This window comes from Haemaphysalis longicornis, unplaced genomic scaffold (genome assembly GCF_048455015.1).
Source record: "Haemaphysalis longicornis isolate Haplotype H1 unplaced genomic scaffold, Haemaphysalis longicornis Haplotype H1 scaffold_7, whole genome shotgun sequence".
Taxonomy (NCBI): Eukaryota; Metazoa; Arthropoda; class Arachnida; order Ixodida; family Ixodidae; genus Haemaphysalis; species Haemaphysalis longicornis.
The window spans coordinates 65,568,271-65,583,541 of NW_027526422.1; the positions used below are offsets into that span (position 1 = coordinate 65,568,271).

Consider the following 15,271-nt stretch of genomic DNA (forward strand, 5'->3'; position numbering starts at 1 on the left):
ACGTGCATGGTGCACGTGCACGGTGCACGTGCACGTGCACGTGACGTGACGTGCACGTCACGTCACGTCACGGTGCACGTCACGTGCACGTCACGGTGCACGGTGCACGTGCACGTCACGGTGCACAGGAATGCAATTGCCTGCCTCTGCTTACCGCCCCCCCCCCCCCGGTTTACCATACCGGCCTCTCACCCGGAGTGGTCTGCGTTAGCACATTGCTCTGCGTTAGTGTTTTAAACGGGATTGTATTTCATGGGCTGCCAAATCAAGAAAATTTTTCTGTGCTGTCTGTCTGTCTGTCTGTCTGTCTGTCTGCCTGTCTGTCTGTCTGTCTGTCTGTCTGTCTGTCTGTCCTTCAGCTCAGTCGCTAGGCCAAAGGTACAAGAATTCTTGAACAAGGCATTTATATAGGCAAAACATTTCCGGACTACTAAATCTGGTGGCATATTTCATGCTTGCCAACACTGCATGGCAAAAGGAAACATTTGTTTAATAAAATAAACATGGCCGCAATTTCTTGAGACAGAAAACACAAAAATGTGTTTCAACATTACAGATCCTAAATACAAAACCCGCCCGTGTTGAAGCCGAGAGGTCATTGATCGAGCGTCAAGAATAGATGGCGTGCCAGCAGTGACAACGCGCTGTTTCAACGACGGCAGAGGGAAAATTGAGTTCAATTGAACAACGTCTATGGCGTTTATCACGGGAGGACCGAGGCAGGAGGCGAACACCGTGAGAGGTTGGCGGGGAAGGAAGAGAGGCCGTTGCGTTGCAGGGGCTGTAAAAGACGCATTTCCAGTCTTGGCTACAACCATTGCCTTTTTTCATTCCCATGGTGTGGTACTTGGAGCGTTTGCTTTTTGTTGCACCCTGGGCACGCGTCCGCATATTGAGACGGGTAAATTTTTTTCGATATGTTACCTTTGGGATGGTGCTTGTCTGCAAATTCGTCTGGTGCATACTCTCCTGACGGGAGCAAGACACTATAAACATAAGAAACTGCTGCGATTGTAAATGCCGGATGGCTCCCAATCTGTGATGTGACTTGATTGCTTCCCTTCATCTTTTTGTGTCTTATTTCACGTTATATTGGCTAGCCCTACCGCTTGGTCATCTTTGGGTCGTCCCAACCCGACGTCCAAGCGGCAGTCGTTCAGCTGGCGGAAGACGCCGCCAGGGCCCATGGGTTTCTCACCACCTTCTTCTGAAAGGACGAGGACACTGCCACTCTCAAGCGGTGAGTCCGTCTGGAAGAAACGGCAATTAGGTTTTTCATCATCCTTTTCATCCGCAGCGTCTTTGCAGTCACGATCGGCCTACTTGTCATCGCCATAACGAAGGCTCCCGGAGTCTCGCGCGTTTGTATCAGTCGAAGAAGAAGAGAAATACGACGTTAGTGAACAAGATGGTCAGCAGCCGTTGCATCCAGGCCATCTGCGTCATCTGCGCAGTAAGCCGATTTGGTTTTTTTCTGCTCTTCAGGCTATTTAAGGGAACGGAGTTTGCGCACAATTAATCATTCGCTCCGTCAACACGCTGTTCAATGCAGTAACCATGTGGGACGCGGCATGTAGGGCTACCTCCGATATCAGTTCTCTTGCACGAGTATTGATTCTGAATAACTGTACATTGAGCAAGGCATTTGAGTAAAACGGCAATGTTCCTAGACACAAGTATCAAGCATCGCCATATAACAGCCCAGGGCCTTAATTGTCAGTATTTCTCTGTCAGTAATTTAAAACGAAATTTCGCTCCTCCTTCCATTACCCAAAGCTTCCAGATGGGTTATGAGCGTTATCTTTTTTCTTACCCACAGTTCGCGTGGTGCAGAAATTTAACATGATCGTGGTTGCACTGCTTCCATGGTTGTCGCGTGAGGTTCGAAAACTGGCTCTAATTCTATTGAGATGCAACGTCCTTTGAATGATTTGCCCCAGTTTTGCTCGTAAAGATGAAACGTGTGGCAGATATGATCATAGCGGAAGTCAAAGACAGCCTTAAGCTGTGTATGTGAAAGTCTCCTGCCGGGTGGCTACGCGTTTCCTAGATTTTTCAAGGGCACTGCACTTCTTATAGCTGATCACAATGCTAGTGCTCACCTGTGCCTACGCCGTAAGGAATTACGCCTTAGTGCTACAGATGCGAACCATGTGAAAGGACAGGAACGCAGCGCTTCTGTTTCGAAACATGCTTCGAAGTGTACCGCAGCCTGAGGAACAGATAGCAGGCGGCGCTGTGTTTACAGATAGCAGTAACGCAGTGCTCTTCACTCAGACGTGGGTGACCATTTAAAGAGCTAACGTGGCTTTCCGATATACCGTGCATTTTCTTCTTTGGGCGCTTATTCCAGTCATATCGCACCGGGAGTGAAAACGTGTGTTTCAGCTTGTGTGCCATGTTTTTAGAGCGAAAGCTCTACTACAGCGTGCTACGCAAGGTCATCCAATGCGTCGCAATGACCTTGAGACGCGGGAACCCAAGTGTGGCAGTGAAGACGCAACGCGACAGGCTTCGCAGCTCTGAGGCGTCGCAGCGGCGCTCGCTCAGTGCTTTGTCCCTGCGTTACCACGTGTATATACCCGCGTTTCGCGACTTCTTCGCCGGCGCTTGGTCTCTCAGTATAGTTAAGGGTGGCGCACCGACTTGGGCGTCTTTGCGTGCGCTTCGGCCCAAATGACGGGATGAATCAAATCATGAAGTCATAGTTCGGCAGGCTCACTCATGATTGCACTCACCCCCCCCCCCCCCCCCTCACCACTCACGAGTGAGTGGTGATTGAGCCTCGCCATCGTTTTGGACTGGTCAGTGTGAATGCGAGTAAGTGCGAGCCACTCGCAATCGCGAGGGGCATTCCGAGTGGCATTTGCGAGTGCGAATGCCACTCGTCGTGAGTACCGCTCACCACTCGCGAGTGCACTCGCGCTGCTCGCGCCATTTTCGGGGCTTACCGTGGTGAGCGCCACTACTGAGCTTGTACTCGCTGTTGGCTATTCGTCGCAGGAGCCGCTATAGCTGTGATGGTTGTTGATGGCGGGATTGCTTTTAGATTCGGAAATATGTCGTCACTGAGCTCCTGCTATGGGGAACCTTAGAATTAATTCTGTGGTGACGCGTGGATTTACAAATATGGTTTTAACCGCCTTCGGACGCCGTAATGTACTAATACTGTTCGGTTTAATGACTCACGGAAAGTCTGCTGCACACACTCGCGTGTGAAGGGGGACGACGAGTGGTGAGCGCGAGCGCGAGTGAGTGCGAGTGGGGACGGTGAATGGTGAGCGTGAGTGAGTGCGAGTGGCGATGGCGAGTGGTGAGCGCGAGCACGAGTGCGACTGGTGACGGTGAGCGGTGAGCGTGTGCGCAAGTGAGTCGATTGGCCACGGCGAGATAGTCAGCGTGAGCGCAAGAGGGGGCGAGTGTTGGAGGGCGCGTACTGACCATGAGTGTTAGTGAGTGCTACTGGTGAGGGCGACTGGTGAGCTTGAGTCCCGCTCTGAGTGAGTGCGTGAGGGAAAATATATTTTTCTGTGTGAGTGTGAGTGGGTGGCGCCCAGTTTTTCCGAGCTATGGATATAGCTGCACGGCAGTCTGCCAAAAAAGGGAATGTGTGCTGCTTTGGCACAATATTCAGTGTTTGGTGCAGCCAAACCTTGTCATTTTTTAGTCTTGCGAGTAAAATGTGTTTAGGAATCTGACAACCTAAAAATCCCTGTAGGGAGTATTTTTGTGTAATCGCTGGAGATGTAAGACAGAAATAAGCAAAAGCCAACTCAAAGGCCAGCTTTAGCCTATGGGCTTTTGACGGGTCACTCTGAGTTAGCACAACTCCCAGTCACTTCTATCTGGCATCTCCGGAGCTAAGTACACGGCTTCAGGTGCCGCTGCGTGTAATTTGGAGAGAGAACAATGATATATTTTGATTGAAACAAGATAATTATAGTCGCTATTTTCTTTTTCATGCTGCATTTTTATTGCCTTTACAAATACCTACTCCGTGGAGCATCCTGATACCGCGTCGTGTAAAATGTATCCTAATTTCGAACATTTGCCTCTGCTCCTTTACAGGCACTGAACGTCATATATATTTTGCAAGGAGGTCTTTTTCTTTTACTTTCGCCTTTTCGTAAGTATCGTATGGTGGCACCACAAATAAGCTAAAACAGTTGCAGCGCGGATTACGTTGAAGAGGTTTCATTTATACTTGATCACAATATTCCGCCTTGCATTTAGATTAAACAGCAAAGCGTTGACATCTAGCAGCAAAACTTCGACGTGGCCACTTGCAACTTGCAAGGTTATGCCGCCTTTATAATTCCGCGAAGCTGCTGTGGTGGCGCGTGAGAGCCCACCTTTCGCTTTCCTCTCGTAGCCACACGCCAAGTCATGAAGGGTGCTAGATCGCCGTTGACTGATTTTCTAGGGGTCGGCAGCCATAGAATAGGGGGAGATCGAATGGGTGTGGCCTGGCAGCGAGCGGGTTTGAGATCTCCGACAGCCATAAATCGGATACGCGGTGCTCACTACTAACCTGCAGACTCAGCACTAACGTTACTGGCTGTTCGAGTTGTTTATGGATATACCGTAGTTATCGCGATGACCTAGTCGTCAAGAAAACAAAATGACCACGTATCTGCTCCTTTCGTTGCAAATGTCGGCGAAAGACGATCGTCGACTGCCGCCACGGCCAAGTAAATGCCTCCCTCCTCTTTCCCGCTCACCTCTCATGCTGTTGCTCCCCCGTCTCGTTCCTCCGAAAATAACACGCCGAAGGTTTGCTCAAGTCAATTTATGTATACCGTGGTCCATTGCTCCACGCCAAATGCCTCGATGCCAGTGCTGCCGTAAGGCGGAGACGCGCGTGAATCGAGGCACCCTGCTACAGCGTTTATAGAACCACGTTGCCCAAGGGGAGCGTAGAACATATCTAGTGGAACCTTTCGTTGCATTTGCCATATGATTTCTCAAATGCCGCCAGGAGCTATAGTAATACAAGCGGCAGCAGGCGATGGGTTTCTGCAGTTGATGTAGTATTTAATTTGCTCTCGCAAATGCCAAACATTCATGAATTTTTAAATACATGAACACTCAAACATCATTTAAGTATTGATTTTCTGCCCTATATTTCCGTAATGTCTTGTTCTTGTTCAACAGTGTTGACAAGTATGAACATTGACAATGGACTTGGACTTTTAGACTTGGCTGTGGGTATATAAGACTATTCCGCATCTTCTGTTTCACTTTGGCCGAGTGGCTGAGTCGAGTCACAGACAGACAGACAGACAGACAGACAGACAGACAGACAGACAGACAGACAGACAGACAGACAGACAGACCAACATTTCTCCGTTTAAGTTAGCCAAGAAGGACTATTGTCTTCAAAAATGCACTGACGGTTACTACACTCCCTAATGCGAAATTTGGGCACAGCTCGAGCTGCAGACTTCTCGGTAACGTCGCATATGCTGTGTTTAAGTCAGTGATCACGGGATCAACGAACGCACGGTGGTGCGCACGAGCCTGTTGTTATCGCGCAGCGCAACGCCGCCGCCGGCAAGCGTGTTGTTGGAAATCATGTTTGAAACTGCCGCGTAAACGTCACGTGGTTCGGATTTGCCACGCACGGGGAAGCAGCGAGCATGTTGTTGCAAATTGTGTTTCAACGTCCCGCGGAAATGTGACGTGGTTTGGATTAGCGGCGAACGGAACAGCGTCTGAGGAGGGGAGGGCGCGAAGGACGCTCTTTGGCGGCGACCACGGAGCAAAACATGTACACCATTTGTCAAAATTTTGTGGGCAATCCTCAGCCTTCTTGACCACAAAGAATTTAAACAATCAGGTTTGCCTTTCAATGTGGAAAAAATATTTTAAGGCAGTAAGAAAGAAAGGTATTTTCTCTAGCTTTCCTGCATAAAAAGTTTAAGCCTCGCTTGGGATGTCAGCTTGTACATAGAATTTTTTGCCTCCTGCGCGTTTATGTCTTGGCCCACAAAATTTTCACAAAGACTGTACATCCTTACCCCCCCAGGGCCCCATGGCCTCTCGTCTAATAAAGTTTTTCACTCACTCACTGTACATTCTTGCTCCGTTGCGGTGACGCATGAAACAAGAGGGAGAGGGTGGCCCCGAGAAAAATGACGCCAAAGCCGCGCGTTCCGTCCTCCTCCTCACCCTTCGCCAGACGCTCCTCTCCATTTTCTTTCTGCCATCGCTGCTGCGTTCGGTCACTTGGTTACGCGGCCGCCTCCGCCGCGAAACCCAGGTAACGGCTGCCAGAGGGCTGCGTCCAAATGACAATGAAAATGCGCTCTCCGGCCTGCTCTACAAAACATGATCCATATTACTCGCTTGAAAGGCCCCAAGATTGCAAGCACTCAAATCAGGTTGAAGTAGACAAAGATAGTGTCAGGCGAACAGCGCCATCTCGTGGCGGAAGAGCGTACCATGTCTGTCTCTAGTGGGTAACCGGGAGAACTGCAAGGCATCATGATTCTTTTAAAGGATGCGCTGACACGTCATTCTGGTAAGCTGGGTTGCTTCATTATGGCAGAAAGGTCTAAAGTGTCAGAAACAGCGCACCGCCCGCATGTGGTGGCTCGAATCTTGCGGGGAATTTTTTCCTTGATTTTAATGCATAGCATTCTTTGCCGAGTACCCCACAGCCAGGACCGTGTAACGCCCTGCATTTCCACAAAAATGCAGATATCGCAGCAGTTCCATCTGTAATCGCTATAACGGTGCAAATGGAGATAAGTGGTCGCAGGAAATCTTTAAAAACTAAAATACAAGGAAAATATAAAATAAATATGTAAAATCACGGACCGTGAAAAGCCCTGCATTTCCACAACAATGCAGAATTCGCGGAAGTTACAAATTGAATCGTTGTAATAATGGAAATGAAGATAAATGGTCGAACGAAATTTAGAAAAACAAAAATATTAAAAAAGGTACGGAATATGGCAAAACGTATAAAGCATGACATTTCCACCATATTACAGATTTCGCGAAAGTTCAACCTGTAATGGTTATACTAGCGTAAATGGAGATAATTGGTCGAACTAAATTTTGAAAAACTACAAAAATATAACATAGTTTCGGAAAATGGCGAACCGTGCGACGCCCTGCATTTCCACAATAATGATAATTTACGAAATTTGTAAATGTACCGTAATTACCCGATTCTTACTCACACCTTTTTTCCGGAAAAATAGGCCGAAAAATCGCATGCGCGTTAGAATCGGATACGAAACCGAAACTGCCGAAACAGCGAAAATTTCGTCCCACCCATCGCCATCGCTATCTCAAGATGGCGCCAAAGCCTTTAGCAACATGGAGGAAGACTTCCTCCATGTCTAGCAACAATTTTTTGAACGCAGGAAGCATAAGCGCCTATGGTTTTCTATCGGCGTTCACACAAATCGTCAAATCGTTCCACTTGCGCACTTGATAACAGCAATGGCAGCAGCGGCTCTCACGCGTTCAAAACGAGCGGTCGGCTGAAGCGTACGGCTCTGGAGAAGCTCACGGGATGGGTGTGCGAGGCATGGGCCACTATCCCATCGACCGTGGTTGAACGTTCGTTCAGAAGTGTGGCATCGCGAACGCTCTTGGCGGCACCGAGGACGAGATGTTGTGGTCAGCGGAAAGCGACGAGGAGTGAGACGAGTGAGATTACTTCGGGAAATAAATAGCCCATTTCTCTCGCATTCGTTGGTCTGGGTTACAAAGTTCGTGCACGTTACAATCGGAGGTGCAAGTTTTTTTGTTTTTTTTTCCAGGAAAATCGGGTGCGCGTTAGAATCGGGGGCGCGTTAGAATCGGGTAAGTACGGTAGTTTTACGAACTAGAAAAAAAATACCGAATTCGCGTAAAAACATCATTTCCTCTAGCTCAGATAGCTACCGTCTGGTACTGACACTTGAAAATCCGCTGGGAAAAGGAACCAACGTCACGCTCTTGTTCAGACATTTTCCACATTGGAAACTAACGTCTTCAAGCATAGTTATTCCTTTTGTAGATGTAGGCTGTGCAATTCTCGTGGGAAATCAGCAACGCAGTCACTATGCCCTTCAACAACAGTGGCTATCCATTTGTACACCTGCCATATCGCGTCGCGCTGGTTCCACCTGAGGTCACCACACCGCAATGAAAAAGGCGGATATGAAGACAAACGGGCTGTCTCTGAGGTTCTACAGGAGACAGACGCCCGCACCTTGGACATCGACCCAGGTCTTTCTACCCCGACAAGCATCTTGCAGCGTCTTGAGCATCTTCCCAGCGTGTGTCTTGTCCTACTCTCTCCTGGTGTACTCGTTTTCAAGGCTGGGTTTCACCGTTCTTCAAAGTATATACCAACAGGGCCAACACCAAACTCTACTACTACATGCTCAAGGATCTGGCTGATACAGGTGCAAGCCCTTATATGCAGAACTTTGTTCAGGCGTTCTTACGACGTCGAAACTTTGAGTTTGCTGTCTCAACAAGAGGTATCATCTCACCCAAGGTATTCCATGCTGCCGGTGTGGAGTACCTTAGGGGGCCGTTATATCGCCTACCCTATTGGACACCGTGATGGCTAAGACCGCCCGGGTAACAAGCGAGACACCAGGCCTCACTCGACTCGACTGCCTACGCACATGACGTGACAATCCGAGCTATTCCACAGCAGTATACCACCACCGAAGCCACAGTTACTGCGCTTCAAGCGGGCCTCAACACGCTCTCAGAACACCTTAAATCAACGGGCATGCAAGTGTCTCCAATTAAGATGCAGTACCCGGACATTCGGGGCTCTGAAGCTGAGCGTGCCCAACGCCTTAATCTATATAAAAATGCCTTGCCGGTATCAACAGATGGCTGGACGCGAATACTGGACATTTCCTTGCGGGAGAATGGGAGCCCCAACGAATGTTTATCGTATGTCTGAAGGTTGTAAAAGTCGATACTGCACGTAGTACAGGAGATCGATAGCCGCTTCGGCGGTGCTTGCACCGAAATGCTGAGAACGCTTGTTATCACTGTCCTCACATCCAAGGCTTTCAACGGAGCCGTGGCCATTGACCTAACCAAGGCACCAATTCTGAAGTGCTGAAGCTAGAAGTTTTGCACCGATACTCCCTTTGGAGGTCACCGTTCAGCCATGTCACCCAAAAGATAAGGACTTACTTAGGTGCACTCCACTGCCATCATTGAAGGCCACGCTCACTGTCAAAAAAGACAGCAACGCATCGAGGCCAACTATAACGAACGCTGGCAGGCGCATCGTACGCCTTAATGATGAATGGGTCAGTCCTGAGTTACCCCTCTAACGCTTGACCCCACCGTAGGAGGACACGCTCGTTACTCGACGTAAACCACTACCACGGAGACGAAACAAGGAGCGTCCTACGAAGGAACAGAAGGCTGGTGCACGAAGCAGCAATGACCGAAAGCTTCAGACAACTTCTCTTTACTCAGACGCTGCTTGGAATTAAGAGGCTCGGGAGGTCACTCTTGCAGTAGTCCCACCATTTGGGTCGTACAGAAGGTCACAGGCCTGCAAATATCACGAGCCTAAATGCACATAACTAGAGTTCGATGTCTTGTGAATGGCGAAACTCGTATAACTCACCGAGGTGGCATGCTCACTTTGGACGACACGACAAAAAATCCCTGCAGAGCTCCCCCACAGCATCCATCAAACGCTCCAAAATACAAGCATCTGTGGTTCAGTGTTCCACTTCATTAAGAAGAGGTGCAGAACACCAGAAAACCAGCACAACGTCCAGGTATGGATCGACTGTTATGCCGGGATAAACGGATATCCTCGGATATGAGGTTGCTCACGCGGTGGCGGGCACGTAAAACTCCACTCGCTTCCCGACCACTCGGTGCCACCACTGCTTGACGTCGACCCGGCCACCCTTGTTGAACACGAGAACAACGAAAAAGGAAGAAGCTGCATGGCATGCATGACCCCCCAAAATCAACACCCTCTTCCAAAGGGCTTACCTGGCGGGGTTCAAGGTGTAACCTACAAAGCCCGGACACGGGGCACCCTCACCCGGGGATGTGGTGCGCAAGTGGCGCTCCTAGCTTAAAGTCAAAGCGCGTAGATACCCACAAAGGCACGGCGGCTCTGTCACTCTCATCGGTTCACCGTACCCCTGACCGGACTCAAGGACTCCACAGCAAAGCAGTGCATTGGATACCACCTCCTGTGGGAATGTGGAGACCTTCGAAAACTCCGAGCAAGACACGTCCACGAGGTGCCACCCTATGAAGAGTGGACGACGCCAACGAATCCCAGTTATGCCAAAGAAACATTACTCTCCCTGTGGGAATTCGCAAAAAGCAGCAAGTGAAGCCCGAAGAAGTAATTTAGGGCTTAGAGGAGCCCTCAAGATTAATACATACCACCGCATGACTCGTTCCATGAAACATAGGGATCTAAGGCTTGTGCGTTGAATAGTGCATCGTTTTATGTGCTGGGGCTAATTCTAATCTCCAACCTCAGAGGTGACGTCGTAAGAGGAGTGGTAGCAACTGGAACCAAAAAATGCGGACATACTATGGCGGGTTGGGACTCTAAATTAACGATCGGTGAAGTAATTACTGATCACGATTTGGCAATGCACAGAGACAGCGGTACTTACGCAACTCGTGAACTCTGTCGCCGAAGAACCACAGTGTGCTGTGAATGTGTGCCAAAATAAATAGTGGCTGCGCTCACTTGCCATTGCAGGAGAAGGCGCAAGAGCTGTGAAGCCATCCATTTTTATTCGACACCGGCTTTAACATGGCTTTTTCTTGTGGCTCATGATTGAAACTCTCCCTTTGCCGCCATTCTTCGGCGCGTGGGACTCAGTACCAGCGTACCCTTACCGTGTACAAGGAGCATATACTTGTTTGTTGGGCTGCTTTCTTCTGGCTCGTATTTAATCGTGAACACGAGCAGAGATGTTGAACAAAGGGAAAGGCGATGGCGGAAATCGTAGCGGCTCCAAGATCACGGCGTAAATGGTCGCTTACGTTGACAAGGCAAGGAGTCGGAGACCAGAAAAAGATACGACCAAAGCACTCCCGGGACATTATTAAGTGCAGAGCACTTTATGGGCTCGCCTTGTCGTCTTAGCTCGCTAACGGCCGTTGCGACTGCCGTAATCAGGCGGCGCAGCGAGATAACGGACCAAGGTAGAGCCTTCTATATCATAGAGTTTCATACTAATATATACTAGAGGGAAATCTGGCGCCACTGTCTAGGGGAGCCGCGCTTCGGCGAGCGTTCCGTCATGTACCAGGCAGGCACGTTCCACTTGTCCTTGACATGGCTCATGAACAGGCTGAAAAGTTGGTCTGGATGCAAAAAAGCAACAATATTACTGCATAACGTTCATCAAATTTGTTTTGTTATCATAAAAGGGAACCTATGAAAAGATTCATTTTTCGGTGATTATGTAGAAGCTTCAGGCACGACGAACAAGAAAAAAAATTCCCCTGCATTACCCCGAAGGGGAGTATGAGGAAGTGCGAAGCACGGGGTGATGCTATGAGCGGGAGTTTGTTGAAGTTTGGTGGCATTTTGCCCGTTAGTTACATTAACACCCCCTCGTGATCACGTTCGGCTTAACACGCCTCGTTTGTCCCTCTGCGGAAATCTTGGTGAATTAACGTGTATGTTCGAGAGGAGGAGCGCACCGCACCGCAGCGCACCGCAGCTGCGAAGCACCGACCGGAGTGAAGGGAGATGAGGCGCAGTCACGTGAGAGAATGCAGAACTAGCGGGTTTGTAATGAGGCGCAGTCACGTGAGAGAATGCAGAACTAGCGGGTTTGTAGTATCACGTGTACAGCACGCAGTTATCAAGCCGCTATAACGCCGCTGAGTCGCCAACGCACGCCGCTGACGACGTAGTTTGAATGCGTTAAAGATATAAGGCGCGTTACTAACAAGGATATCGACGCCGTGCCCGTGGCTTAGTCGGTAGAGCGTCGCGCTGCGGCCGCAAAGTCCGCAGATCGAAACCTGGCGCCGGATGCTGTTTCTTTTTTTATATAGTGTAGTGGCCTGGCTGGCGCGCCGAGAGAGGGTGTTGCGAGCTGGAGAGTAGTAAAGGGGCTTTAGGAGAGTAGGCGAGGGGGGAGAGGAAGCGCTATGCGAGCGCGGCGATTCAGGCTCGCTTAAGAAGTGCATTCGCACTTATTCCTGGCCAATCTCCCACGTGGGTATGTGCCATGTCAGCGGCCAGGCAGCGCGCGCCCATCTCGCCCCGTTGCTAAGGAAGACGAAAAGCGCGCGCACCCACAGCTGTTGCTATGCGGACGGCGGAAGGTTCGGGGTCGCTTATAAAGTGCATTCGCACTTAAAAAAAATGCTTCCCTTTTTGTTGACCTTGGCTTCGAGACAAAAAAGAAGACGTATGGGTAGCTAAGCTAAGTGGGCAAGGAACGTCGCTCGCGGCAATGGCGCCGCCCACGGCAGCATGCGACGGCAGCGACAGATTTCCTCTTGGTGTATATTAGTATGAAACTCTATGTTCTGTATCGGCGTCGGGGAGTCGCGTTAGGCTTCGAAAACCACGTGGTTTAAATAGACATAACCATTCAAACCTCGGGAACCGCTGGCGCTTGTCACACATCTCCCCGTTATTTAGCGCAAAGAAAACTGCAGGTTCATTTCAGGCAAAATCTGTGTATATAACCGGCAGCCCCTGCGTTTATTTAGTTTGGAACGCACGTTGGGTTGCGTTTTACGATAGTAAGCGAAAACAGCGGCCGTGCAAGAAAGAAATGGTGCGTTCGAAATGTCGCAGAAAGCCTCCAAACACGCAAGAAAAAAAAAATGGCGCGTTCGAACAAGGCTCCAGCCATGCAAGAAAAAAAAATGGCGCGTTCGAAATGGCGCAAAACCGCTCCAGCATACAAAATTCAAGCAAGCGCAAAAAGAAAGAACTCCTACCGGCGCAGCACGCAGGGTGCGCACGAGCACTCCGAAGGCGGGAAATTTGAAATGCATTGGGTGGCAGCAGTGAGCAGATAACGGCGCTTCGAGCGGATAACGGATAACGGCCGTAAACGGATAACAGCTTTCCCATTGAGTGGAACGGCTTTAATATATTCTTTGTTCGTGCTGCATGATGTCCGCGTGAGTCGTCAAGCTGAGAGAATTTTTATTTCAACGAGTCTTCATAGTTTACCTAGAATCAGCTCTCCTGCCCCTTTTTCTCGCAGCTTTCGAGGCCGCTATTTGCTGCTTGCCAAGCCAGAAAAACCTAAAATCAACTAATTGAATTTTTTTAAAGATTCACGTGAATGACACACCAGCGGCATATTCTGCGCAATCCAGGTTTTTCCCACCTTTTATTGGAAATGCATGTGCAGTGTAGTGTCAGAGTCCTTCAATGCTTCTGACTCTGGTAGTGTGAAACTGTGCTTCAATGCTTCTGACTCTGGTAGTGTGAAACTGTGCTGTACTTCGCCAAACAAAAGCTATAGTTTTTTAAAGCCATGCCTTCGAATTTTTGCCGTGGCTTCTTTGTCACCCTTTTCTTTGCTGCGGAATGTGCGAGATTTACTATTTTATGCACTACCGTCTTCTTCATATGTTTGCAGCGTATGCAGTAGTGTACAGCTTGGTGGACCTGGGGGCAACGGTGATGAGCTTAGGCGCCGACGTCCTACTGATACTAGCTGTCCTATCGGCGGTACGTTCTACTCCAAGTGAAAATATTTTTTCCACAGACTTTCTTTCCTGCCTAGCGAAGCAATTTTTTGATACAAGTAAATTCGTGCCACATATTATAAATAAAGTTCTATCGAATGGCCCTAATAGAGCATGTAGTTTGTAATTCTTAAGATTTTGTCTATTGCGCCATTGTGGGACACTATCTGTGTTGTATAATAATGGTCGTCTTAAAAAAAACCGGGAGTAGACAGTCAATTTTGTAATGCAACGAGGCACGTGTTGCTAGCAGTGCAAACACTGAATTGTGCCCAACACGCTCCGCGTGCGAGTAACAAGCCCACCTGCCCTAAATGGAGCACTTGTTGCTAATTATTTAAGCGCCTGCCCAAGATGGAAAAAACAGCACACAATATAATCAAGAGTTTGTACCTTTTATCCTAGTAAGCCTCAACTATACCGATTTTGTGTGCTACTAGAAAGATTTCAAGCAATTGTAACGGCGTTCTTTTGAAGCGTCCCAGTAATCATTGCAAGCCAGCTCATTCAGCCAACGCTGCCCAGAAATCACACGTTTACTTTACTCAATGTGTCTAAACATCCGCTTCCTTTCCCCCTTTTCACGCTTTTCACCTCTCACTAGCCTTTCCAGGTGATGTCCCCATGCAGCGACCCACAGTGTGGAAAGAAAATGTCCTTGTAGCCTTCGCCTTAAGTTGATGCAGATTCTAGAGGAAATTTATACAATTAGTTGTGGAGCAGTGATTGTAGAGTAGCAAAGATTACAGCTGCAAACAAAATAACAGTGAACTGTAGTGCCGAGAAAGGTTGGAAATGGCAAAGGGCTTGCACCCTGCGTGCGAGATTAGATGATGGGGCATATTCTTCTTGACTGCCCATCTCGCCTAACTATAGAGAAGGCAAATACGCCTCCTTACGTTTCAAATTTCCTAGGATATTTCTGTCCACGAAGACCGTAATCACTTCTCGCTTATCGCCACTAATGGCCTTTAACGCTCCAAACCCGCTCCTTCAGGAAGCGGAACGTTCCTTGCGATTATGCGGGATGGATGCTTTGGTATTCCCGCCCGACAGCTTTCAGGTTTTATGCTTGTGTGACACTTCATGCACGTTTCACTCCATTGAAAGTACTTGCTACTGGAGTTCCATGTTTTTAAGCTGCTACATCGAGTCTCAATATGTCATATTCTCGCCCTGTTGCTATATCGTCACTTCGTCTAATTGTAAATGTCTGCGCCATAATTCCTCGCATGCTAACTGTTGGCCTCCATCGACGTGCTTCTTCCCACAAGCTCTGCCGACCTAAGTTGGCACGGTTCTTTCAGTTCGTTTGAGACGGACCGTGATGGTTAATATGCGGATACAATTCGGTCCTTCGTAATCATCTTTATAACCATCTTTCTCCATTGAGTATTTATATTTTTAGTAGGAAGCCATCACTTAAGTACGCAACAAAGGGGGGAAGGACTGTAACTGGAGAGGGACCCCAGAGTATGACACTGAAAGGGACATACAAGAGCCACAAGATTTCTGGCTAAGCAAGCGTAGGTTATCTTGTGGTTTATCTAAGATAGACGAGGCCAGTGGCACC

At 48.8% G+C, this 15,271-nt stretch overlaps 1 long non-coding RNA gene across 1 annotated transcript; it reads left to right on the forward strand.

The window, feature by feature from the left end:
- Positions 1–1,125: 1,125 nt before the first annotated feature.
- Positions 1,126–13,645, forward strand: LOC144146923 (uncharacterized). The gene is made up of 3 exons (XR_013317766.1): positions 1,126–1,240; positions 1,298–1,453; positions 13,590–13,645. It is a non-coding gene; the product is annotated as an uncharacterized LOC144146923 (long non-coding RNA).
- The last annotated feature ends 1,626 nt before the right edge of the window (positions 13,646–15,271 follow it).